Here is a 25,878-nt window from a genome sequence, read left to right as displayed (position 1 = left end):
TTTCTGATAATCCATGAGCAATAAATCTGCTTTTCGGTTTTGAGATGTCAGACCTAGAGACAGCTTCACTCTGGAGCAAAACTGTGTACACAAAGACGCCATCTTTTTTTAACATGAGTGTGTGCGGGGAGATTTCCCTTTGATTCTATGGGCTAGTTGCACAAGATGGCGTCTATCAACTTCCGGCGGCTGAGTGTGCGGTTGTAAACTTCCGGTCTACAGTAGAGCGGTAGAGGGAAGAGCGATAGATAGCGTATAGATATTATATAGGCACTATTTTACACTCGATGTCTCCAAGACCTACCGAAGGTTAACATCAGTGATATTCATCGGCTGGTACAAGCGGCAGGCTCAGCCCCGGGGAGCAAAAGAGAAAAGGGGTTCAAGATGTAGCTACATTCCAGCTACGTCGACAATTATGAAGGTAAGTGACAAACAAAGCTGTAGTTACTGGCAGTGGCGGCCGGCCCATAGGGGCGCTAGGGGCACCGCCCCACCTCTTCCCACATACAAAAAAATATATAAAAAAATATATTAAATTAAAAAATATATATTTAAAAAAAATATTTAAAAAAAATATATATTTTATATTTTTATTTTTAATGAACAAGGTAAATATCATACAATTGGTATCAGTAACATGTATAATCTACAATAAAATCTCGTTTAAAATTGTTTCCTGCCTGGCCTTGCCCGTGGCATTAGTTTATCATTACCAGGCGCCGTGCAAGGAGCCCCCGAGCCAAACAGCAGCAACCAGCACGTTGCAAAAGTCTCAATAGTAAACTGTGCCGCCGAAACATAATTTCAGCCAATCAGCGGCGTCAAATATTTTGGTCACGATGGCGCTCACGTTGGCGCCCACGTTGCTTACGTGCGTTGACGTGAGTTGTTTTTTAGACTCGTGAGTGACCAAGGTGTTGGATCGGATGAGTTGGATGAGAATGGCTTTGTGTGCAGGTGGAGTCGCCGGACCTCGGTCCCCGCCCAATTCCGTTCAAGAGCTAATCTCCAATCCTTTCGAAAGGAGAAGTTTTGGAGATAAACTGTTGCTTAAAGACCTTGGACCGGAACAACCCGATTTGTATATATCGCAGCAAACTCGTGAAAAAGACAAAACGTATCAACGAGGCTTCGTAGCTGGTACACCAGAAAGGCATGGCTAGCTGGATGCAAACAGGTAAATGCTGTCTTTTGTTTCCCATGCTTGCTCTTCAAACAGCCAGGGACAGATACGATCTGTTCAGAAACTAGACAAAAGTTAAACAAGTACAAACCACAGACTGTCTGTGTCATGGAGACTACAGTCGCTGGTTTATTTATGTCTGTATAGACCGTTGTTGTGAGTGTGGACGGTCGGCGCATATATAACGTTAGCTTAGCCAAGCTCCATTCAGAAAACAAGCATTCTAAAAGGTTTTTTGCCTGCCGTCTGTCTTCAGACTTGTCAAAGCATTAATTCATGGTTTTTACTAACCGGTATCAGTATGTTGTTACGTCGGCATCATTTAGAAACGTGTATTACAATTTAATCACGGTAAAATATGTTCATTTTGTTGTAGTTATAGCTCCCGAGCGCGTCTTGTTTGAATGATGTGAGTAAACACAGCTGGCAGCCGCTGTGAAACTCGAGCGACTAGAGCAATGCGATAGGAGCGTTTAGAGCGAAGCGAATATTCGCATCACGTCCGGTCTGAACGCAGCATTAAAGCGAGCTCCGCGCTGCACTGGAAACGCGCCATTACATCACCAGAAGTCCTAATTTAAAGGGGACCTATCATGCAAAATGCACCTTTGGACGTCTTTTATACATGAATATGTGTCCCCGGTGTTCCAGGGAACTCACCAAGTGTCAGAAAACACAACCCTCTCTATTTTCCTCCTTCGCCAAATCTCTAAAAAAGTGGCTGAAACGGATCTGAAAAAGAGACGTGCTCCGCTTATTGGTCAACTCTCCACCTATCAGGGGAATGAGCCACGGCCACGTGCATTGCCAAACCTCTCATTCGCATATAGGCTATCGGCAGGGTAAATCAACTCCAGTCACATCTGTGTTTTTGTCTGCTCTTGCCAGGATGTCTAAGCGAGTTAAACTTTGTGCTGTTGTTGGCTGCAAGACTCGGGACAGGGGACTGCATGCAATGCCATCAGTGGAAAAAGAAAATAATCTGTGGCTAGACTTCATTTTCAAGGGACATGTGCCAGAAGACCACGGCAGATTTCTGTTTGTGTGTTCCAAACATTTTACCACGGACATGTTTATGAACTTCTCTCAAGTCCAACACGGATATGCCTCCAAGCTAATGCTAAACCCGGGATCAATACCAACCATCCGGGAGCAGGCCAGTGAGGACACATCCAATTTTGAAGCTGTAAGTTTTTATTTAGCGGTGTTTTTCCTGATAAAGCTATCTCTAGCTTGTAGTATGTAGTATGTAGCATGTAGCTTCGCCGTATCAATGTCGCTTCAAACCCAAATAGTAATCGGTTAGGTGTTTATATGTTTTTATAACATTTTATATTGTACGCTCCGCAGTCTTTGCTTTGTCTTTTATTTTAATTATCAGGCATTTGCTAACATGTTCAGACATACTGCCGTAATGGCGATCTGTGTGAAGGCTGTAAAGCCACGCCCTAGCCGATAACACAAGTATTTATTCTCCTATTTATTAGTATTTTGTATCCTCTAAAATCATATTGAGTAAGTTATAATAACAAACGTAATCTTCTGTAGGTAAGTGCCGTTTTTTCCAGCATTATATGTAAAAGCTTTTGTGATTGTAGTCTGTAAGAACGATCAGATCTGTAAGCTAAGCTACGCTACGCTAATGAGACATGCCGTTTTTTCCAGCGTTATATGTAAAAGCTTTTGTATGTTTACTTGTTTACGCACATGAATATAAATGTGGATGTGTTAGGATACAACACTGTGTGTATGTATGTGAGGGGGGACACACACCATGAGTAAAACAGAACTAAAGCCCCGTTGGTCTGTTGTTGTTGACGAGGCCTTACCTAGCAACAGGCTAATTAGTGGCTAGCACTCATTACAGTCAGTCTACTGAGCTCAGCCCCTCTCCAACACATCATCTGTATTGAGTCAGAAACACAGCATGCACGTTACGGTTCAAAACTAACTCAGATTGGAAAAGGCTAAGCAAAGAGCTTTGCTAAATAGAGAGTTTTAGCCCCCATCTTTTGGGATTTCAGACGATATTTATCCAAATAGTATTTTCTCATCCTGAATACTAAATTGAGATGATTTTGTTTTCTTCTTTACAGGCCAGCACCTCACATGCTACCAGCAGATTACCTGTGATGACAGATTCTGCATGTCAGACTGACCCACCCAAGTACCGTACTGTTCGTACACAGCTATCAGCTACAGAGGACTCTTGGTTCACATCGAAGTACAGGTTAGAAGCACGTTTTTCAAATGTTCTTTGGATACATCTTGACATTCTGATGTTGTAGCCTTTAATTTGTGTGCTTCTAATTGTTGTAAAATATTTTTGTTTTATCTTTTGTTTTGTTTTTAATGTCAAATACAATTATGTTACAGCTGTCCAGGCTAAAATTCCCTGCAGAAGCGTTGGTGTCGAAACACTTCCGTTGGAAGTGCCAGTGCCCTTTTTAACATCCACCCCCTTAAAGAGACCACCAAAGAGGCCCCGTGTGGATCTTGAAGAGGAATACGAAGATCCATTTGAGGGAAGCTCTTCTTTGGTGATTTCCGAAGGCCAGGATGCAACTTATGATCCAGCAGAATCCATAACAAATGCTACAGAAACAACAGCCATGTCGTAAGTTACTGAAATATCACTATGTGTGAGTTTGTCTATGTATTGTATTTTTTGCTGTATATAATTCAAACATTGATAATAGGGAAACACCAAAGATCTCTAAAGCAACAATCTGTGTGATGGATATTAACTTCTATTTTTTTGTTTTAGTGGTCAAGAACAAAACCCCCCCCAGACGATCAACACATACATCGTGTATGAGACCTGCCTCATGGAGCTTTTTGAATCATGTCCTGTGTGCAAGCGTGTGTGTAATGTACAAACCAGAAGGATCGGTACATTCATATCAGTGCAGCAGCTGTGCCCCCATTGTCAGTTTACAAGAAACTGGAATAGCCAGCCTGTTCTTGGGAGTACTCCAGTTGGAAACCTGCAGCTATCAGTTGCAACATATGTCAACAGAGCATCTTTCTACAAACTTTCAAAGGTAAATTAACTGCAGAAGATTGTATTGCCAATGTTTGAAAATGCAAATGTTGTTGTTGAATACGATAGGACAAGGTAACAATAACAAGAGTGAGAAAATGATGACATAAAAATAATGACATGTTCAGCTCTTTCCCTGTTTAAAAAAGGGCAGCTCATTTGCACTTTCCAGGTTCTCCTCATCGACTCGTCAACAAATCTACAGGTGATCTTTGAGATTAAAATGTGTTCTTGCGGTTTTCTTTCAACCATTAGGTCTTCAAACAATGAATATGCAGCTATGCAAATACAACACCTTCTGAAGGCATGCCAGGATGTTCATTGAGCCAGCGATTGTTTCTTACTGGCAAAAATCACAGGAAGGCATGCTACAGAAGCTCCATGCAGAGGAGAAAGTGATAGTTGGTGGTGATATATGGGCTGACTCTCCAGGTATGTATTTTTTATATAATTCACATTTTACATTTCAGAAAGGGGTTTCACTATGTGTGATTTATTCAATTAATGGTTCCTGAAAAACATATGCTAAACACTACAAGCAAAAATACAAATTCACCATCCGCAGAGAAAAGTAATTACTGTAAAACATATTTTCACAGGCCACTATGCAAAGTTCGGAAGCTACACTATGATGGACCTGAAGAACAACAAAGTCGTTGATCTCCAGTTGGTTCAGGTAAGTGGGGTGAAATGAAATATCAATGTTTTTTTCTTTAACACTGTTTGCACGTTATATTTAAAATGTGTGTATCAATGGTTATTTGTATGTGTCATAACAGAGCAATGAGGTTGGTGGAAGCTACCACATGGCGTTAGAGGGCCTGAAAAGGAGTCTGGAGTTGTTAAAGGAACGTGGTGTGACTGGACTGTATTGTCACGGACAGACATCTGCAAATTCAGAAATTCCTAAGGGAAAGCAGCATCACCCAATTCTTTGATGTGTGGCACATAAAAAAGGTATTTTTATTTATGTTAATTTCTATAATAATAATATAATAATATTTTGAGTAAACTTGTATGTATATTAACTACATGTTAAATGTATTTATTAGGGATTTCTAAGCAACTGGAGAAGGCTGCAAAAAAGAAGGACTGCGAAAAACTTCGAGGGTGGGTGAAGAGTATAAGAAACCACATATACTGGACTGCAGCAACCTCCACCACCGGGCCTGAGAGAGTGGCCAAATGGTTCCCTAAGTGCCTTCATCCACTGCGCATTGCGCAATACCAATGGATGGCTGCAGGTATGTTGTTCATAAACCATATTACATTACTCCTCTATAAATATTTGTAAGGGACAACTATTGAATACAGGATGTTGTCAGACACAATCTATAAAGCATGACAATTCAAATATGACTTTGATTTTCAAATTCTTAGGAACGCCGGCCTTTCACAAGCTGGAGACAATTCTCTCAACCAAGAGGATTTTGAAAGCTGTGGCCAAACTCAGCCCACACCACCAGACTTAATCTTTGGAGTCATTCCATGCCGTCATCCTGCGCTTTGCTCCAAAGAATGTTGTGTTTCCATTTCTTGGAATGTTGTGCAGGTAAAATAAACCATAGTTACTTACTAATTAGTGACAATTTGTACATTCTTTGCTATTATTTACTTTTTTTTCCCTCATGGCGGAAATGAAAGACTGTACCTGGCAGCCCTGCACTACAATGAAAACGCTGAGCGTGCACAAGCCACTACATCCACTGGAAACCCTCTATATAAACTGCAGTTCCCAAAGGCCAGGAAGGGAGAATGCAGAGCAAAACCAGTAAAGACTGACCCCACATTCCGTAAGTGTTTAAAATATTTATTATACAACTATTTACAAATATAAAATAAAAAAATTAGAAAGAACTTTCAGTTTTTTACATGCATATCTAAACCACATTTTTTGTTGTGCTTTTTTTAATATTGCACAGGCTACGTGGCCAACTTGATGGACCTCATATTCGACAGAGTCTTTGTGGACCCTGCACCATTCACACAGGAGCTTCTGAAGATACCCATCCCAGAGGACCTGTGTTCCCAATATGAGCGACCTGACAGGGAGGAGGTCATCTCCGGGTATGCTACACGGTTCAATTTGGCTGCCGTCTGAACCCAACATACACATTTCGCGGATCAGGAAACTCCCTGCGAATCCTGAGGACAACGCAGGCCGGAATCACCACTCTGATCCTGCGTCCAAGGAAGCCCCAGCACCAGCTCACAAAGCTTCTGTAGGCTAGATACCTGTGACGCCCGCAATCATTAAAAAAATATATTGTGTCATTTATACAAAATACAAGTACATTTCGTTTTTTTTTTATGGGTTCAAAGAACCGTTGATTTTGACAATAAAGTTCCGAGTTGATATCAAATGTGTCGTGATTATTCATGTTTGGATGGGTAAAGAATATTCTGATTTCAAAAGCATAAGGTTGTGTGTGGACTTTTTTTGTCGTACACATGGGTGTGTTATGCCATTGCTGTGTAATAATATATATATATATATATAATAGTACATGTACAATGAAAGATTGCATAAAGCCATATACACCAGTATTTATTTCCATGAACAATATTAGCATTCGTTTTACAATTTCAGTCAAAAGAAACAAACCACTCACTGCTCTATTTGCCTCAACTGTAGTCCACCATGTTCAGCTCTGTAAATATTCAATGCATTCTGCAGGGAGAACACATTCAGGCACACAGGCTCCAATCCAGGATGGTCCACCATACAGGTTACAGAGTCCTCAAGTTCCTGCATCCGTCTTGACACCTAGTGTGATAAACATATTGAATGACATGTTAAAAATGCATTCTCTAAACAGACAACTTAGTGAAGCTATCAAAAATGTTACCTGTGGTATCGCCATGCAGCACACATTCTCCGGTTCAGAAGGCATCGTGGCGCAATTTGCACATACACCTGTAGAAAGAAGTCAATAACTGAGCTTTTAAAAACACATGAAACTACACACACTGCTGACAACTGAGGTGTTGTTGGAGTTATACTTTTTATCACCCTAAGTTATTGAACTTTCCAACGGTTGTTGCACAATGTTGGAAGAAAAGCGCTGTAAACTATTAATAAACGCAATGAGGCCATTGTATATATGCTGAAAATATGAATGTCTCCCTTTATAAATATATGTATCGCTGTTTTTGCGTTACAAGCTCTAAGTTATAAACTGTACACATAGCATTCTTGCTAATTAGCCAAAATATGAACGGAATAAGTAGCAATCATCGTAACGGAGTAAAATAAATAGGAACAACAGCTTGTCAACTAACCATTCAGAAACGTCCTGCTGCAACCGAGATCTTTGCACCTCCACCAAAACCTCCGCTGCTTCAGGGTCAGTCTCTGGATCAAATTGATAATACGCTTGAACACATGCATTGCTCTGAGATGACATGTTTATTCCACACTCGTAATCACAGCAAGCATGTTAACGTGACTCTCACCGGCTCATGCCCCGCTCTTCTGCAGGGGGGCGTGGTCAGCTGCTGCTCAGATTTTCAAAGACAGGCTTGGAAAAGAGCGAAAATGAGCGAAACGAGGCATGGCTAAAAAATGATCTGTTTGGTATTTTGAAAAATAAAATGTATAAATATACCTTATATAGGTATGGTCATACACTATATCATTTAAATATAGCATGATAGGTCTCCTTTAAGGGCTCATTTCTCCCCAAAACGTTTTTTTTACTCACTATATCAACAGCCCCACCAAAAATATTTTCCACCAGCCGCCACTGGTTACTGGCTAACTTTGACAAATTGACAGTCTTGATACAGTGTAAAGCGTTGTAATGATGTACTATTACGTTTTTTTGGATTATATGAATGATATCCAATTCCCCACAGTTTCAAACAAAGATCTACCTTCAGGGAGAGTGAGCGTCAGGGCTAGCTGTTACAGGTCCATGAGAAAGCATGAAAAGCCTCACGATCTCAGAGTAGGGAGGCAAATAAAAAGTGTTAATCGGTTCAAAGCCTCAATCAGGTTCATGTTCTGGGGTTTTGATGTGGCAAGAGTAGGTAACCTGTGATTTAGGATTCAAATAAACCCAGCTAGCTGACGTGTTGCAACTATGGTTGCAACAGATTACATAGTGACAATACATGTGCTCACATCAACTGGTAGCTAGCTATGTGTGTGTAGCATGAAGGGGCTACAGATTCATTTTCGTTTTGTAACCCTCTGTGTAAAATGATAAATACATTAGCTAAACCCAAACTTAGCTTTCATCAAAGATTCTTAATGAGAGGTTGAAAACCGTCTCTGCTTTCATGGAAACCCCAGAAACTGGTTGTGACGGCTGCTTTTCTTTACTGAATGGTTAGTATAATCCATGTAGGGTCCAATTATTTGTATTGGCCAGTGTTAGGTAAGTGCTTGTTTTGTACCCTACATCTATGTTAAGCTGTTCAATGTTCTACTAACACTATTTTATGTAGTTATAATATAAGATAATAAATTGAGAGAGCTGAGGCTATACAAGCGTATCTGTTTGAATGTCCTTAAATTACAGTATTCCAAACAGCAGAACTTCTGTGTATGTGATGTGACTGACAACCTGACATGGTTTAGCCTTTTCCCACACCTACTACTTGCCTGATCAGCCTGCTCTCAGCTTTCTCATTTGTCTGTGTTGTATTGAAGCAGTGTCCTAAATGTAAAATGACTGACATTTTGTTTTGAGAACTGCTCACCTGTGGAGGTTGCAGTGGCAAAGTGTTCCTGTGTAGCTGGAACAGCACACTGCAACCACAATGTTGCACTGCTGTTCCAGACCGCACACTACTCCACACTCAACCTGGCTGCTGTTCCCCCTGTCCTCAGCTGCACTGAAACAGAGCAGCGATGGCCCAAGCCAAGAACCATGGTAAGTACAGTATGTGTTCACAACCAATCCACGGTTTAATGAGTATTTCCTTTGTGCCAAGAGCTGATTTAGTATGTTGCATCAATTCAAACAATTCTTTTGTGTAATTAATAGGGTGTGAAACCAGGCAGAGTGAGTGACATGGTGTTCATTTCCACTAAGCCAAAGCAGTTTACAATTGCTGACGGTGTAAGGTAATATCTATTGTCCTAAGTAATTGTATGTAGCCTGCTACAACTTTGTGATTGTTGTCTGAGTGTAAAATTGTTCTTAAAGTCCTAATGATCATATAAACATGTTCAAAGGAGTACACGTTACAAGGTCGTGCGGGGGGAGCACGACCTTGTCCTCAAAGTCAGCGAGGCATACAAGGACTTCTCAGCAGACATCGCACCACGAAAAAAAAAAAAAATGGCTCACTACTCAACTCAACGACTAATACTCTTTCAGAGGATATGTTGGAAATGCTAATCTACTTTCTGGATATTGTACATCTGTTCATCTGTTATAGAAACTAGCATTACTTAAATATGCAGATTTTTGCAGATATTTTTCCCCCCGATATAACATCAACCTATGTTTTGTAAAAGTTTATTAAATTAATCTGTAAAATGTTATCATATTGTGGATTTATTAAATTATGTATTTTCCTTTGTTATTTATGTGTGCGTTTGTTTTGAGGATATAATTCATTAGTACCTAAACATAGTATGGTATAACTGCTTTTTGTAATGAAATACACCATTGGTTTGGGAGCAAGAAATCTTTTAATCGTTGTTGCCCAGGCTTGCCGAAATGAATGGAAACTTATCTCCCGGGTTAGGAGACATTACAAACTGTCAAGCTGTCAAAACTCTGTACTCAAACCGGAAGTACTCAGCCGCACACCCAGCCGCCGGAAGTTGATAGACGCCATCTTGTGCACAGAGCCTATAGGCTCTAACGGAGCCTACACACGGCGGCGTGCGTTACCGCTTGGCGGTGGGCGTGTCTTGACCTTGGGGAGTCAACACGATTAACGCGACCAACAACCAATCATATGAATGTCCCGCCCCGGACATACAAAGCAAAGCTCATGCTACATCCATGCTGGCTAAATATACTGTCTATGCTTGCTAGCTGTCCATTCAAACGAAGTACACTGGATATAAACTCCCCAAACAGGTGAAAACCTACCAGTTTCACCCACTGTCTCTGCCACCTCCCCCCATGCCTGGCTCCTCCGGTTTGTATCCCTGTATGTAAAGAGGGACTGGTCATATAGTACCGGGTGATTCCCTACCGCCACGATAATTTTCTCCTCCATTTTTTGACATATGGGAAATAACTGCGGTCTGGCTCTCCCAACATACACGCGGTTTGATTGGCTAGCGCTTGTACTGTCAGATTTGCATACGCGGGATTTGATTGGCTGACGCCGCCGTCGAGGCGGCAAAAGTAGAACATTGCTCTACTTTTGCAGCGAGCACCGCGAGAGAAGCTACGCTTTGCTCCCACAATGCAGTTCGGCGAATCATGACGTCACCCCATTCAAAGTGAATGGGCAGAAGCGTTGAAGCGGCAACGCACGCCGCCGTGTGTAGGGGCCGTTACGGTCAGAAAGAGATGTCACGTGTCAAAATCGAAGAAGGGGGGCCAGAGATAAGGAAAATCCACCCAAATGGCCCCAGAAGAGGTTTTGTTTGCTAAATCTGTCTAAAAAGGTCAAATATTCCTTGTTTTGCATCAATCTTGATACAGGGTACTTATTATATGTTGTACTTTGGATTCCTAAAGCTTTTAGTCTACTAACCCATCATCAAAGGTTAGTTTTCACTATAAGTACAAAATATGTTTTGGACGGACACTATAATTTACAGTTTTTTACCATGTTCAATCTGAATTTTCTTTAAAATAAAAAACATCTATATTGATTCTGACTTTTCTACATCCAACTCACAGGTTTATCATTACTTTGAGAAGAAAGATTATTAATTTAACCCTTTTAGAAGGGAAGGTATGGTCATTTGTTCTGGGAATGTCATTTTCGAGCCTGAGACCTGAAAAACAGGCTCAGGGCTAAACTGGTTAAGTCTGGACTCATTCAATCGTCGCCATCACCTGCGGCCGCAGGCTTTTTTTTTGTGGGCAAAAAAGATGGTTCTCTCCGTCCATGCATAGACTATAGTCCAGTCTCAATGGAATAACTTTTAAAAATAGATACCCCCTCCCACTAATGCAGGGGTGGCCAACCAGTCAGAGGTTAAGAGCCACATTTTTTCTATGTTACTGCAAAGAGCCACATCAAACACAGTCACTGATACCGCTTGTTTCCGTTTTTTGTTTTCTGGAGACAAGATTTCAACCACGTCACTGATGCATTTTTGTGGCATTGGGATATATATTTTGTAAATCCTCTGGAGCAGAGAGAGGAGCTGTGGATTATTGATTAATGCATCAGTGTTTCTTAGGGTCAAAAACACTAAACTCACAACTTAAAATGAAAGCGTTTAGTTTATTTAATAAAAGAGCACATGTTCAATGTGAAAAGTGACAGTAGTTATAGATTATTTGCAATTTGGTGCTATATATATATTTAAAAATAAAATTATATATATATTTTTTTTAAACACCTTGAATTTCAGGGGGGGGCGCGGGGCTCCGTTGGCGGGGCGCAGCGCCCCTCCAAGACAATGGTAGGGGAAACACTGGATAATGTTTAATCAACGATAGGTTTCCCCCCCCTCAAAGGTGATTGGTTCACTGCATCGCAGGTATTATTGTGATTGGCTCTTGGGCCACATCAAAAATTATACGCGCTGTCATCCTCTCATACTGACACCACACATACACAACATACATAACACGGGACGAAAGTAACGGAGCGATTTTATCCGAGCCCAAACAACTTTGACCGGCCAAATTACGTCAGAATTATCAGCATTCAATACTTAACAGACCTACTAAATTTAAAACCTACAGGTTTAACTGTCAGGAGTAGCTAGTGTTGTCACGATACCAACATTTTGGTTTCGATACCAAGTCAAGAATTGCGATTCCGATTCTTTTTCGATACTTTTCTTAAAAAAAGGGAAACGGTCTTAAATGTAATTATTGTGCTTTATTTCACACCAGAACCATAACCATAACACAAACTTTTAAACAATGAGAACAATAAATAAAATAAATGACAAGAATTCGTATTAAATAAAATTAATAAATGTCTTACAGACAGGCCTCGTGGTGTCCGTAGGCTTGCCCTCACTATCAGAGATATAGCTAAAATACTTCCAAATTTCGCTTCTGGCGTCTTTTTTGTCAACAAGCCGAGGCGCAGCGGCAGTTGCACTCCCACTTGCAGCCATGCTTCTCGTTTTCTCACATGCTCTGGCAGCTAGCGCGTGCACGAGAGAGGGGAGGCACTTAGAGCGTGCTTGAGAGGGGAGGGACTTATTACGTGCTTGAGAGGGGCGGGACTGCAGGCACGGCTGCAGTGCAGGGAGTGGAAGCAGAGCGCTAAACACACACGGCTCTTATTAAAACGGCGCTTTCTCACCGGAGTACTTTCCCCCGTCATTCTTAAAGTACCGATACTAATGAAACGGAGGAATCGTAACGTTTTTAACGGCAGGGTGTCGCGGTACCTTTCAAGTATCGGTACACCGTGCAACACTAGTCAGGAGTCAGTGTCTCTCCCCCAAACTCACACATATAAAATTCGATATGAACTGAAGAGCCGCATGAAACTAGGCAAAGAGCCGCATGCGGCTCGAGAGCCGCGGGTTGGCCACCCCTGCACTAATGTCTTCAGCATTTGAACTGTTGCAGGATGCCCAAGTATTCACCAAACTGGACCTAAGAAATGCCTATCATCTCGTCAGAATTCGGGAGGGGGATGAGTGGAAGACTGGGTTCAATACTCCTAGTGGCCACTATGAATATCTTGTGATGTATTTTGGTTTATGCAATGCTCCAGGTGTCTTTCAGGGTTTCATCAATGATGTGTTGAAGGACTTCCTCAACAAATGTGTCTTCGTCTACCTTGACGACATCTTAATCTTCTCACTTAACTGCAAAGCTGAGAAATGTGAGTTTCTTGCCAAGAAGGTCTCCTTCCTGGGTTACATCATCACCGCAAACCATGTTCATATGGATCCAATAAAGGTTAGTGCTGTGGCATATTGGCCAACTCCCACAAACAGGAAACAGATCCAACAGTTTTTAGGCTTTGCTAACTTCTACAGAAGGATCATAAGAAACTTTAGCGCCACTGCGGCGCCATTACATGCACTAACCTCTTCCCATGTTATGTTTAAGTGGAACACTGAGGCGGAGAAAGCCTTTCAGAGAGTCAAGACGCTGTTCACAACCGCTCCAATCCTCACAGTGCCTGACCCGCAGAGACAATTCATTGTGGAGGTAGATGCCTCGAATGAAGGCGTCGGAGCAGTGCTCTCCCAAAGGTCTGCTCAGGACAACAAGCTCCACCCTTGGGCGTTCTTGTCACGTAAGTTGACAGCAGCAGAAATAAACTATGATGTGGGGAACAAGGAACTTTTAGCAGTAAAAAAATAGCCTTAGAAGAGTGGCATCATTGGTTGGAGGGGGCGGAACAACCATAGTATGGACCAATCACAAAAACCTGGAATACAGGTAGGAAGTCCAAAAGACTAAACCCACGCCAGGCGGTCATTGTTTTTTAATCGTTTTAACTTTACCTTATCATACAGACCATGCTCACAAAATGTGAAACCAGATGCCTTGTCACGCATGTACGATCCTGAACCTGCTGCCAAAGAACCTGAGAGCATCCTTCCACCTCATTGTGTGGTTGGGGCAGTTTCATGGCAAATAGAATCTGTGGTGAAGCCAGCATATGGTGAGAGCCCGGCCACTAATGGTTGCCCGCAAAATAGGTTGTTTGTACCTGTTTCAGTTTGCTCACAGGTAATTCACTGGGCTCACACGTCTTTGCTCACCTGCCATCCGGGGGTAAAACGCACAATCTTAATGATAAAGCAATGTTTCTGGTGGCCAGCTATGGAGAAACAGGTGGCAGAGTATGTGGCAGCCTGCACTGTTTGTGTCAGAAACAAGACCTCCACACAAGCTCAGATGGGTCTGCTGCAGCCTCTTCCTGTCCCCCACCGTCCATGGTCACACCTCTCCATGGACTTTGTCACTGGATTACCTGTGTCCGAAAGTAACACCACCGTCCTGACGGTGGTGGACAGATTCAGTAAAATGGCACATTTCATTGCATTATCCAAGCCCCCCTCTGCCAAAGAAACGGCAGAGGTCATGTTACGTCAAGTTGTCCGCATTCATGGTTTTCCCAGGGACATCGTATCGGACCGAGGCCCCCAGTTAGTCTCAGGTTTTGGGAAGGAGTTCTGCCATCTCCTTGGTGCCACCGTTAGCCTGTCTTCGGGTTACCACCCGCAATCCAATGGCCAATCAGAGCGCATCAATCAGGAGCTGGAGACCTGTTTGCGGTGCCTCGTCTCCCAGAACCAGGCGTCGTGGAGCAAGCACCTGGTGTGGGTTGAGTATGCCCACAACACGCTGCCCACCGCCGCCACTGGACTTACTCCTTTCCAGTGTGTTTATGGTTATCAGCCACCCTTGTTTCCTGCCAATGAAGGTGAGGTCATAGTCCCGTTGGCACACGCCATGGTCCGTCGGTGCCGCCGGATCTGGGCAGGTGCTCGTCATGCTCTCCTGCGCAGCGCCAGCCAGATGAAGGAGGTGGTGGATCGGCATCACAGACCTGCTCCACCTTATAGGCCTGGACAAAGCGTTTGGCTGTCTACCAAAGACTTACCTCTTCATGTCATGTCCAGAAAGCTAGCGCCAAGGTTTTTTGGCCATTTTCTAATGTCTAAGGTGATTAACCCAGTGTCTGTGCGCTTACGTCTACCCAGGTCACTCAAGGTCCATCCAACGTTTCATGTGGGCAAGGTCAAGCCTGTCAGAGAGATTCCTCTGGTGCCCGCCTCTTAGCCCCCACCGCCTCCCCGGATGGTTGATGGTGGTCCTGTCTACAGTGTTAAAAAACTGCTTGCAGTCCGTAATCGTGGTCGAGGGAGACAATTCCTCTTGGATTGGGATGGTTACGGTCCCGAAGAGAGACAATGGGTCTTACCTTATGTATAAATAGTCCTTCTCTCCCTTTGTCTGGTGCCAGTTCGTCTTGTTTCAGTGTGCTTCACATGTCTAGAGACCCAGCGTGTTTCCAAAGAGAAATGTTTTGTTTTGTAGTAACCAAGAGCTTTATTTTGTCCTCGCAAGAGTGATCTTTTGTTTATTTTCTTATTAAAGAGTGAGTCGTTGCATTTGAGTCCAGTATTTTTGTACCACGTTCTTAACAAAAAAGCATGTGAGGGCCTCTTCAAACACTTTCAGTAAGTACTGTTGGGGTTATATATTCTCATGCAAAAGCAAAAAGAGTAAAGGGTTTCTTGACAAAAACAAAAGTGCAGAATTGCTATCCTAGAAAAGGATTTGTTAGAGCACCTCAGGTTTAATCTGAAGATGTTTTGTTGTTGGGTCTCTTTGCTGGTGTGCATTGCATCTCTTAAACGACCTGATGCAGCTGGTAAACCCTGGACTCACATGGCTTTCATAGAAATAACTTGAATAAATGAAAGCAGAAATGAAGGGGAGAGGCATCACAAGCAATTTCATAGCTGAAGTGCAGAAAAAAACAACACAATTACTGGGGGAGGAGGTCTGGGGAACAGCTGAGCGATGTGCATGGGTGAGAATGTTTGGCTGCATGGAGGTTGAGGTTGAACCACAGAGGACTGATTAGAGGAAGTGGAAATATATTCAGCGGCCCGCTTATAGGAATGACTGTGAGTCGCTTAGATTTTACATATACATTGTAATTGTCAATTCCACTTGAGACATTATGCAATTTGATTCATTGTGTGTCACACTTGTAACATGAAAGTGTTTCTTATGTCACATTTTACACTATTTGCAGCATTGCTGATGTCTTTTGAAGTGGTTTGAATACTAAGAGAGTGACCAAAGAGCCTCAAAACCACAGAAATTAAAACAGAAATAGTTTTATACAGCTTATGTGTGACGGTTCGGTACATTTAATCAGAAGTAGTATAAACAACAAAGGAGACAGAGACATAGGGAGAAAGTTAATGAGATCCGCAAAAGGTTAATTTATCTGCAATAAAATGTCATTGTAAATTCATTTTATGGATTTCTGTCATTAGATACACTTGTAAATGTTCAGTTTAAGGTGTTGAAAGGCTTGATTATGAATATGTAATCCCTCATGCAATGCATATATTGTATGCATAATAATTTCAATTTCCTGCAAACCAACACCATTTAAAAATATATTAAAGTTGTAATCTCTTAGGTTGTCTTGGTTGGACCTTTGGTCAGTTGTCATTCATCCCTGTCAACATTTTGTGTTACATGGCTTGGCAAGTTAATTGGAGTCAGGCGAGGTGTGAAAGGTTGCAGAGAAACACAGTAACTGCTGACATGGCTGCCCTCTGCGGACTCTGTTCCTCTCCCTTCTCGGGAAGGATACATAAAATTATCTTCCATCACACACAGAAAATGTCAACGTCTATCACAGCTTAATATAATGCGGAATCCGGTTCTGAATCTCAAACGCTTTACTGTGCTTAGCAGGGGATTGCAGTTTTTCAGATTTTTCTGGCAACACATTTTGTACAACTTTTTAGTTTTTCAGAAGATCGTTGTGCTTTCTGAGCATAAAACATTCCACCATTTTCAGGCTTTTCACTAAATTAGACCACAGGTCAAACTGGTTGCATTTACTATCAGAATCGTTTTGCTTTGATTCATCTCATTCAGAGCCTCCACTCAGAGTGCATTGAATGCCCTGAAGTATTGATTGAATTAGACAAAGAACCCTCATGAGGAGAAAAAAAGACAGAATGCAATCATATTCCCATTAGTGTCAGGCTGGATGAGAGAGGAATGTGCTGGTCTTTTCTTCTAGCCTTCTTTATTCAACATTAATTACTGTTCATTTCACACATTCTGTTCTTTCACTCTTGCCACTTTTCTACGCTCCATGCCATTTTCAGTTCCTGCTCATCAACTTGGTTTCCCCTCATAAATCAAACATTGCAGAGATAGTGTTTTTACTGAGCCATTGGATATGACCACGGTAAAACTAACATTTTGTTCCACGTGTGCTTACGTAAGGATAGAGAGAATTGCATCCTTTTATTCTGCCAGTGGCAACTAAAGCTTTTGTCTTTCAACAAATGCCTGAATGTGTTTTCATCACTGTCACTTACCCTTTTCATTTCACTTCAGCTTCTTCACATATGTGAATCATATTCAAAATGTTGCAGCAGAACTCAATGTACCCTTTATGGAGTGATGATGTGCTCAAGGTTTGTCTTTCTTACAGTGTGAGGTGGAAACCATCTTAAATAGTGATAATACAAAAACTAGGTAGGAATGAGAAAGCCTGATTGAGAAAACCTTTTTTGGGGTATCCCTTTCCTGTAGTGTGTTATATCTTTTTTCTGTATGTTGGTGTGCAAAGGTACAAAAGTTCCCTCCAGAGGGATTCACAGTAAAAGTTGTTTTAAGGTCTCTGGAGATACTTTTTTGGGGTGTGCAGGTAGGTAGGCAGGCAGCGAAGGATGGGAATAAATAAAAACAATAAATATAAATAAAAAAATACATTCATGTCACAATTCACACGATGCAAGAAGTAAGAAATATAGCGTTCCTAGACTGAAATTGTTTTAGTTTACACTCCTCTAAGCCTAAAGTTTTTCCTTTCTCTGCCAGGTAAGTCTCTAATGAAGTGCAATACACGTTCATGTCACACAGCTAAGAATAGCACTGAACACAAAACACTATCTCTCTTGTTTAGAGACCGAATGCCTTCTTCCTGACAGTTTGTAAACACCTGTCTGCTGATGGACCATTCGCTCGTTGTTATGGTAATTTAGCAAGCAATACCCGTCATCTTCACACTAGAAGAAGCTGCCTTAAAAATAGATGTAGTGTATGTGTGTGTGTGTGTGTGTGTGTGTGTGTGTGTGTGTGTGTGTGTGTGTGTGTTATTTGCCTGGGTTTACCTTCATTATCATCGCCATGAGGCTTTCCATCTCAGGAATGAAACATCTGCTGTTTGGTTATTTTGTTCAACTGACAATTATCCGTGCAAAGACGTTGTGTACAAACATTTTTCACACTAATCCTCTTCTCTATCATCATGCTTTTATCATTCCTCACAGTCTATTGGTGCAATATTTCAAGTGTGATGCCAAAAATGTCAGTAATATAGTGCATACGGGAGACTGATCAAGTTAACTATTTGGCAAGCATCCACAGCTTAAACTGCCTTAATGCTTCCTGTGACATTTCTTTATGGTAAACAGTACTATGATTTGTAGACTTTAATGACTGAGCGCTCCATAACAGTAAACTAAAACTGGCATATGCAAAGAAGGACAGACCTGCGATTACATTATTACTTTGTGTGACTCAAGGAACAGGAAAAAAAACATCTGCTGTGCGTTCCACTTTCATTTCATTGTTAGCAAGCAGATGCTACTAGTGTTTTCAGACGCTGATATGTTGCAAAACTGAAAAAGTTTCCAAGTGTTTTATAGCTGCTGTGTATATTTGTAGACAAGCTATTTTGCTGTTCAACATGTGTCAAACCATCACGAACATATCACACAGAAATATTAACAACTAACCTCTTTTAAGTGATTTTCTCCTACTATGCTCTTTGTATATACTAAAGGTCCTTACACACCAGGCCGTCGATGAGCGCTGTGTCGCCCTACCCAGATTGGTGTGTCTTGGTGTGTACTGCACCGTCGTGTCTTTTCGGCCGTGCCGACACCTTCCGCCGCCGATTCGACATGTTGAATCGGGAGGCTGTCGGCTAAAGGCCGTCGGCAAAATAAATCACTCTGATTGGCTGTTCAGCTTAGCGAATCAGTGCATGAGAAGCAAAACGGAAGTGAGGGACCCAAACAAACTATTAAGGCAAATCTGAGATTTCATTTAACTCCAGCTCTCGACACAGGTTCGGGAAAGCCCCGTGAGCTTCTCGCTGTAGAGTGAAAATGGAACGCACACGCTATTTGTTGTTTGTTTATATCACGCAGTCTGTTCTTCTTCTCTCGGTTATCACACAGTCTGTCTTCCGGTTGTTGCCTCTTTTGAATGACGAATACACACTACCGCCGCCTGCTGGTAAGGAGAGTTATTGCCACGCACGCATGCGCAGTTCGTACATGCAACTTGGCCGTCGGCTGAAGTCTTTGCATTGTGTTCCAGTGTGAAACATGGCCAAGACGTAGGAGACGTGAGGCGACGTGTTCTTTGGTGTCAGTTTGGTGTGTAAGGACCTTAAAAGACAACGTTTTAGTTTGAAAGGTTGATGTGAAGATAATTACTTTTCTTTTGACAATTCGTCAGTTCTTTGAGAAGCGTGTGACTTTTCTTAAAGAACAGCTTAGGTCCAGCACAGCAGGGGGGGGGGGGGGGGGGGGGCTGGGCTCTTGCATCAGTGTCTTGCCCACAGCAGGGATGTTTAGTAACAGGAGACCTGGGGATAACTCTTTGAAATGTGTGAAAACTCAGGAGTCCGTTTAAGTGTGTGTTAGGTTGTGCTGCGCTCTGCCGTGATTTACTAGGACACTTAAATGAAACTGTGACATTCTAAATGCTATCAGTATTACTGTGCTTATACTCCCACAGCAAGATATTTTGTGTAAAACTGTAAAGGGGGCCAACAGACATGTTTGAAGCAAATTATCTGAAAATGTGTACATACAAGAAGTGGAAAAAGGAAGACCTATAGTGTAATCATTTCTGATTGATCAAAGGCTGACTGTATGGCTTGCCTTAAAGTGGAATTACGCCTGTAATGTCTAAAAGTCTTAATGGAATAGAAAATACTTGACCTTAAACCGGAATTGTTTGTCTGAGTGTGTGTCAATAATTACTTCATTTTAATCAGCTGTGTGTCTCCGTCTGCAATCTAAGGTTGCCACATGGTAACAGCTGACTGACTCCTGGGTTAGATAATTAATTGAATCTAAATTAACCTCCCCTTCTTCTCGCTCCAATACCAAGAGCATGAGTGTCGTGTGTCAAAGCATGTGAAAATTGAATCAGGATAGAAATCTGGCACTGATTACTTTCCTCTAGAAATGTCAGGTCTCAGTCTCCATGGAAGTCAATGCAAACAAAAAAAGAAAAGGAATAATTTAGAATGACTTCGGGAAAATTGTCAACAAAAGGGGGTCGAGGAAGATTACCAACATCTAAATAAGCTGTGGCAGCAGGTGAAGCCATCACAGAGAACAAGTGTAAGATTTATTTTTAAAGGTCCCATGTCATGGCCATTTCTACTGATCATAATTCCATTGTTGAAGTCTACTAAAATAGATTTAAATTGTGCAATTTCCCAAACTCACATTGGTTTCTCATACAGCATCTCTGTATAGTATGTGTATGTCCTAAACGGCTTGTTGGAGGTCCTGGTTTTAATGCCATTGAAGACCACTTTTGACCAGACAACGACAAAGGTAAGCCATTTTGCCGTTTTAGCTACCACTCGCCACATGTTTTGATTAGGGCTGTCAAGTTAACGCGTTAATTAAAAAAGTGAACGCGTTAATTAAAAAAATGACGCCACTAATTATTTTAACGTGATTAACGCATGTGTATTTTTTGTCCTCGGCCGCCCCGTAGTTTCAGAGCGCATCGAGTTTAAAATACCATCGACAAGCTGATGCTGACAGCCCCGCTCCTGCTGCCCGCTTGCGGCAGACTAATGGCGCGTTTCCACTGCAGCGGGTAGCTCGCTTTAAGCGTGCCTAGCCGTGCAGGGCCCGTTTTTGGTTGCGCTTCCACTTGGCCTAGTTTTGGCCCGGGGATACTTTTTCACCTTTTTTCTGGCCCGACTAAATCGTGGTTCTAGGGCCAGGAACAACCAGGCTGAGTCGGGCTGAGTATGCTAAACTAGAGAGAATCTCTGGCAAGAGGGCTACAACTACAACAAGATGAACATATTTGACCGTGATTTAATTGTAATGCACGTTTCAAAATGTTACGTCCCCACTAAGGTCTAGGGCAGTGGTTCCCAAACTTTTTGTGCCCAAGGACCAAAGGACAAGTAAAAATCTCAAGGCACACCTATTGTGCAAAATAGCCCTTATAACACGTGTTATCACTCATATCATGTAAAATATCTGTAAATGTGCATAATTATTTACTAATGCCAAATAAAATGTGACAAAGACAACTATATTACTCATGAAATATTTATTAACGAAATATTTCAGAAATTAATTTGAAACTTTATCAAATTAGGTTTCATCAAAGCAGCAACACACTCATTTAAACCAGACAGGTCACAAAATTAACATTTCAGCAAACAGCATTGAAACATGTGCTATTGTAAATATTTTGCCGACTTACAAATTAGTGAGATACATGGGCCTGTCGGGGCGCGCAGAATTTTGTAATCCTTGGTAGCACTGAGGAGAGGGCCACTCGCAAGTCCTGTTCAACAGAGAGCCGTGACCTCCTGTTGTTCTTCATGGACATCAGAGTAGAGAACGCCAACTCCAGAGATGGGGTCGTTACTAAAAAAAAATGTAATATATTACATATTACTTTAAAAAAAGTAATATATTACACTACTTCGTTACTATCTACATAAAGTAACTCGTTACTTTACTCGTTACTTTACTCGCCGAGCACGTACGAACTTGCGCATGCGTGAGTGGCAATAACTTTCCTTACCAGCAGGCGGCGGTAGTGTGTATTTGTCATTCAAAACAGGCAACAACCGGAAGACAGAGAAGAAGAACAGACTACGTGATATAAACAAACAACAAATAGCGTGTGCGGTAGCTTCACCTTAGCATGTGTTCTTTGCAGGTGTGTGTTGAGGTTTGACCACGTGGTGTTTCCAGCAGTGGATAACAGCTTCTGGCCTGGACACAGTTTGCACCTCACCGTCACATTCCTGTCTATTCTTCGGACGAACTCAAAATAATGGGCATACCTCCACCCCTCGAAAGTTATCGCTGACTCAGCCATGTTTATGCAGCACTGCACGTGGAGATGTGGACGCACACTTCGCGCAGATTACGTACATATAAACCTACAAAGTACTGATATAGTAAATTAAAAAATAATTATTTTTGTGTAGTTGTATATTGCAATAATAATGTATGGTTGTCACAAAATCCCACGGCACACCCGGACTTGCCTCACGGCACACCAGTGTGCCGCGGCACACCGTTTGGGAACCACTGGTCTAGGGCAGTGGTTCTCAAATGGGGGTACGCGGACCCCTAGGGGTACGTTGGAGTACTGCAGGGGGTACGTGAGATTTATTTGATGTTAAAGGAATGCTCCACTCATTAGATAATTAATCAAAACGTCAGTATTTAGTGAAACATTATGTTTAAACCATACCCTGAAGAAATCAGCGATATTCCCCGGTAAATAATGATTTTATAGCTCTTTTTGATCAAAACCTGTATATTCCGTCAGGCCGCTGCCATTTTGCCCATTTTCAGTAGTCACGTGATGGTCGTGACGTCATCCATGCGTTCACTTTGTAAACACACGAAAACATGGCGAAGTTGAGCAATATGAAGAGATTGGAAGGGGGAATTCAGCCATACAGGTTCGAGCCTACTTAGTACTACTTAGTAGATACAATGATTTTGATTACTAGATATGTATGCATGTAGTACCACCCTTGCTAGCGATTCCCTCTCTAGTTTAGCATACTCAGCCTCGTTGTCCCTGGCCCTAGAACCACGATTTTATGGGGCCGGAAAACTGGGGGGAAATACCCACTAGCCGGTACTACGCTATATGGCAAGGCCACCAAAAACTGGCATGGCCTGGACGATAAAGGACGTTTAAACGGGGCTACCCGCTGCAATGGAAATGCGCTATAACATACCTTATTCTTACTCCGAGCACTACTTCTGGTCCTCCGTCGCTTCACACTTGCAGAGGGCGATTTCTCAACTGGCCGAACTGGTGTCCTGGTCGGTGATGACACCAGAAAGACCGATGGTACTGCATCTCCATTAAGTAATGGTTGTTCAAAAAATCCCATGTTATGTTTTATCATACTCATAGTAGTCGTCCGGAAACTTGAAATGTTCGCTGCATACATGCGCCTGTGGATCTTTCGGTTCGGGCCGGCCACATTTCGCTAGCCACTGCCTCCGAACGTACTTCCTACGCTTACCTTTTGGCAACAGATAGAACCGAGCATTCCGTGGATTGTTCCCATCAGAATTGTGGCAATGTTTCGCGATACAATGAGGCATATTTGAAGAGAGTAACTACAGTAAATAACATGAACATCAACGTGTCCTCGAAACCAAACGCATGGTTTACGTCACGTCCGGTAAAATGGCGCCGCCCACAGTGTTGATGTTATTTCGGTAATTAATCAGTTTAAAATCACTGATAATGTCATCGGATTAAAAAAAACAAAACAGAGACTGGTCTGTTTTATCGGTTGATAATTATTTAAAAATGAGTGTCATGAGCATACCATTCCTTTAATTTAAAAAAAAAAAATAGATAAATATAAAAATTTTAGGAAAAGTAACAAAGTTTGAGCAGTATGGGTTTTATATTAATAGACTATAGTTACAGAGTTACTAAATTGTAAGTACAACTTATTAAAAAGATCAGTTCAATGCAACTAATGTCATCTTAATGTTATTGCATGATATTAAAATGGGTTGGCCATGAATTTAGTGATGGATTGTAAACATTTGAAATGTAGCATTTAAGTGTTTCTCAGTTACAAGGTTGTTGTTTTAATAAATCAGGCACTGATGGTGCAGCACTGTACTGTACCTCTTTATATAGGCTTTTTTCCCCTAACAAATAGTTTTGCGCTGATCAGGGGGTATTTGGCTGAATTATTTTTTCAAAGGGGGTGCATTATTGAAAAAAGTTTGAGAATCACTGGTCTAGGGGACCTGGAGACAATAACATACAACCAATAAAAATGAGGGAGTCAGCGTAACAGTTGACAAAAGGTTTATTCTGTGTAAACCCAGAACCGAACAGACATATAACTGAAACACTCTGTTGGTGAGGAGGAGGAGGAGGAGGAGGAGGAGGAGTCAAAGGATTGTGCCAAACAAAAGTAACAAGCATAACAAAACCAGGCCTATCTCTACATCTATCCTTTGAAACCAAAACTCAAACAAAAACCCTCACTAATTAAACTACGAAGAAGTTGACAAAACAATATACAGGGGTGGCAAACAATCCGCTAACCTAGTGTGTCTAAACATTAGTTAGCTACGTGGTGAGAAATGTACAGGGTACCCCAGACTTACCTAACTCCTCCACCTCTCAACACACACACTTTAACAAAGTACAAGGAGAATGAGTTGCTAAACACTGCAGTCAATTGCAGGCTCCTCAATCAGCAACAGGCCCAGAGTGAGAGAGCGAGAAGACTTCCTGGGTGCCTCCTTTATGGTCGGCCCTGGCTGCTGATAGGCCAGCTGAGGGTGAGAGGATCCAATCAGCCATCAGACTCAGGTGCACAGGCAGATACCGATCAGCTGCTGATTAGCTGTGCAGAAGACAGGGAGAAGAGAGAAACACAGGAGGGAAGGAAAACCACACAAGTACAGCCTGCCTGGCACGTAACATAATGCTTTGACAAGTGTGCAGACAAGACAGCAGGCGAAAAACCTTTTAAAATATGTGTTTTCTGAATGGAGATAAGGCTAAACTAACGTTGTAGCTGCTCCGTCCACACTCACAACAACGTGATACAGACATAGATACAACAGCGACTGTATTCACCATGACACAGACAGTCTGTGGTTTGTTCATGTTTAACTTTTGTCCAGTTTCTGAACAGATATGAGGAGCTGTGAGCTCTGTGTGCTAACAGCTAACGGCTGCTGTTTTGGTTTTCCGATTCAACTTCAGTGACGGCAGGCTGAGATCCTCACCGCTGATTGGCTACCGCGCGAACACGTCATTGGCATCAACCACGTCTGTCTTTGCAATGACTTGACATGTAATCGCGTCCGGTGTGAACGCACCAATGGTCTATGCACGGATAAAGTTAAATCTTGTTAGAATTTTGAATTTGTAAGAATTGTTTTAATTGTTTTAATGTTAATGTTAAATGTTGCACTTGCATGAAGCTTCAGTGGATAAGCCTCACAGTTAAAATGGCACTTTATGTTATCTGCTCACTGCAAGATGTTGTTTTTCTCTTTGTTGTTGTTGCTGTCAACAAAACAATGTACTCATTCACTCAAACAAATGGAAAATAAGCTACTGTGGTGACACGTTATAGGACATAATTCACTGTGTATTTAGTGTGTGTTGCAGCCCGGACCCGTTAGTGAGGGTACCAGGGTTTGTGGTCTTTCAGGCTAGCATGACATGCAGTAGCAGTAAGTGTACTCACCTTGTCTTGATCAATGTATAATAAAGTGTGGAGTTCCATACTGAACACACCGCCTCCGACTCCCATTCATCAGCTCTACACTACATACATTTATATTTAGGATTGTAATGAAGGAATGAATGAAACTTAAAATGATACGTATGATGTAAATATATTAGGGCTGTCAAGTTAACGCGTTAATAACTCGTTAACGCAAAAACTAATTATTTTAACGCATGTGTATTTTTTTTCCTCGGCCGCCCCGTAGTTTCAGAGCGCATCGAGTTTCAAATACCATCTACAAGCTGATGCTGACAGCCCCGCTCCTGCC

General features: G+C 41.9%; 1 long non-coding RNA gene across 1 annotated transcript; it reads left to right on the top strand.

Moving 5' to 3' along the window:
- Window positions 1-5,222: 5,222 nt before the first annotated feature.
- On the top strand, window positions 5,223-5,928 carry LOC117562218. Its single transcript, XR_004571517.1, has 3 exons — window positions 5,223-5,473; window positions 5,610-5,781; window positions 5,874-5,928. It is a non-coding gene; the product is annotated as an uncharacterized LOC117562218 (long non-coding RNA).
- The last annotated feature ends 19,950 nt before the right edge of the window (window positions 5,929-25,878 follow it).

Source organism: Gymnodraco acuticeps, unplaced genomic scaffold (assembly GCF_902827175.1).
Source record: "Gymnodraco acuticeps unplaced genomic scaffold, fGymAcu1.1, whole genome shotgun sequence".
Lineage (NCBI taxonomy): Eukaryota > Metazoa > Chordata > Actinopteri > Perciformes > Bathydraconidae > Gymnodraco > Gymnodraco acuticeps.
Note: the sequence above shows the minus strand (reverse complement) of the source record. Positions and strands in the feature narration are given on the sequence as shown.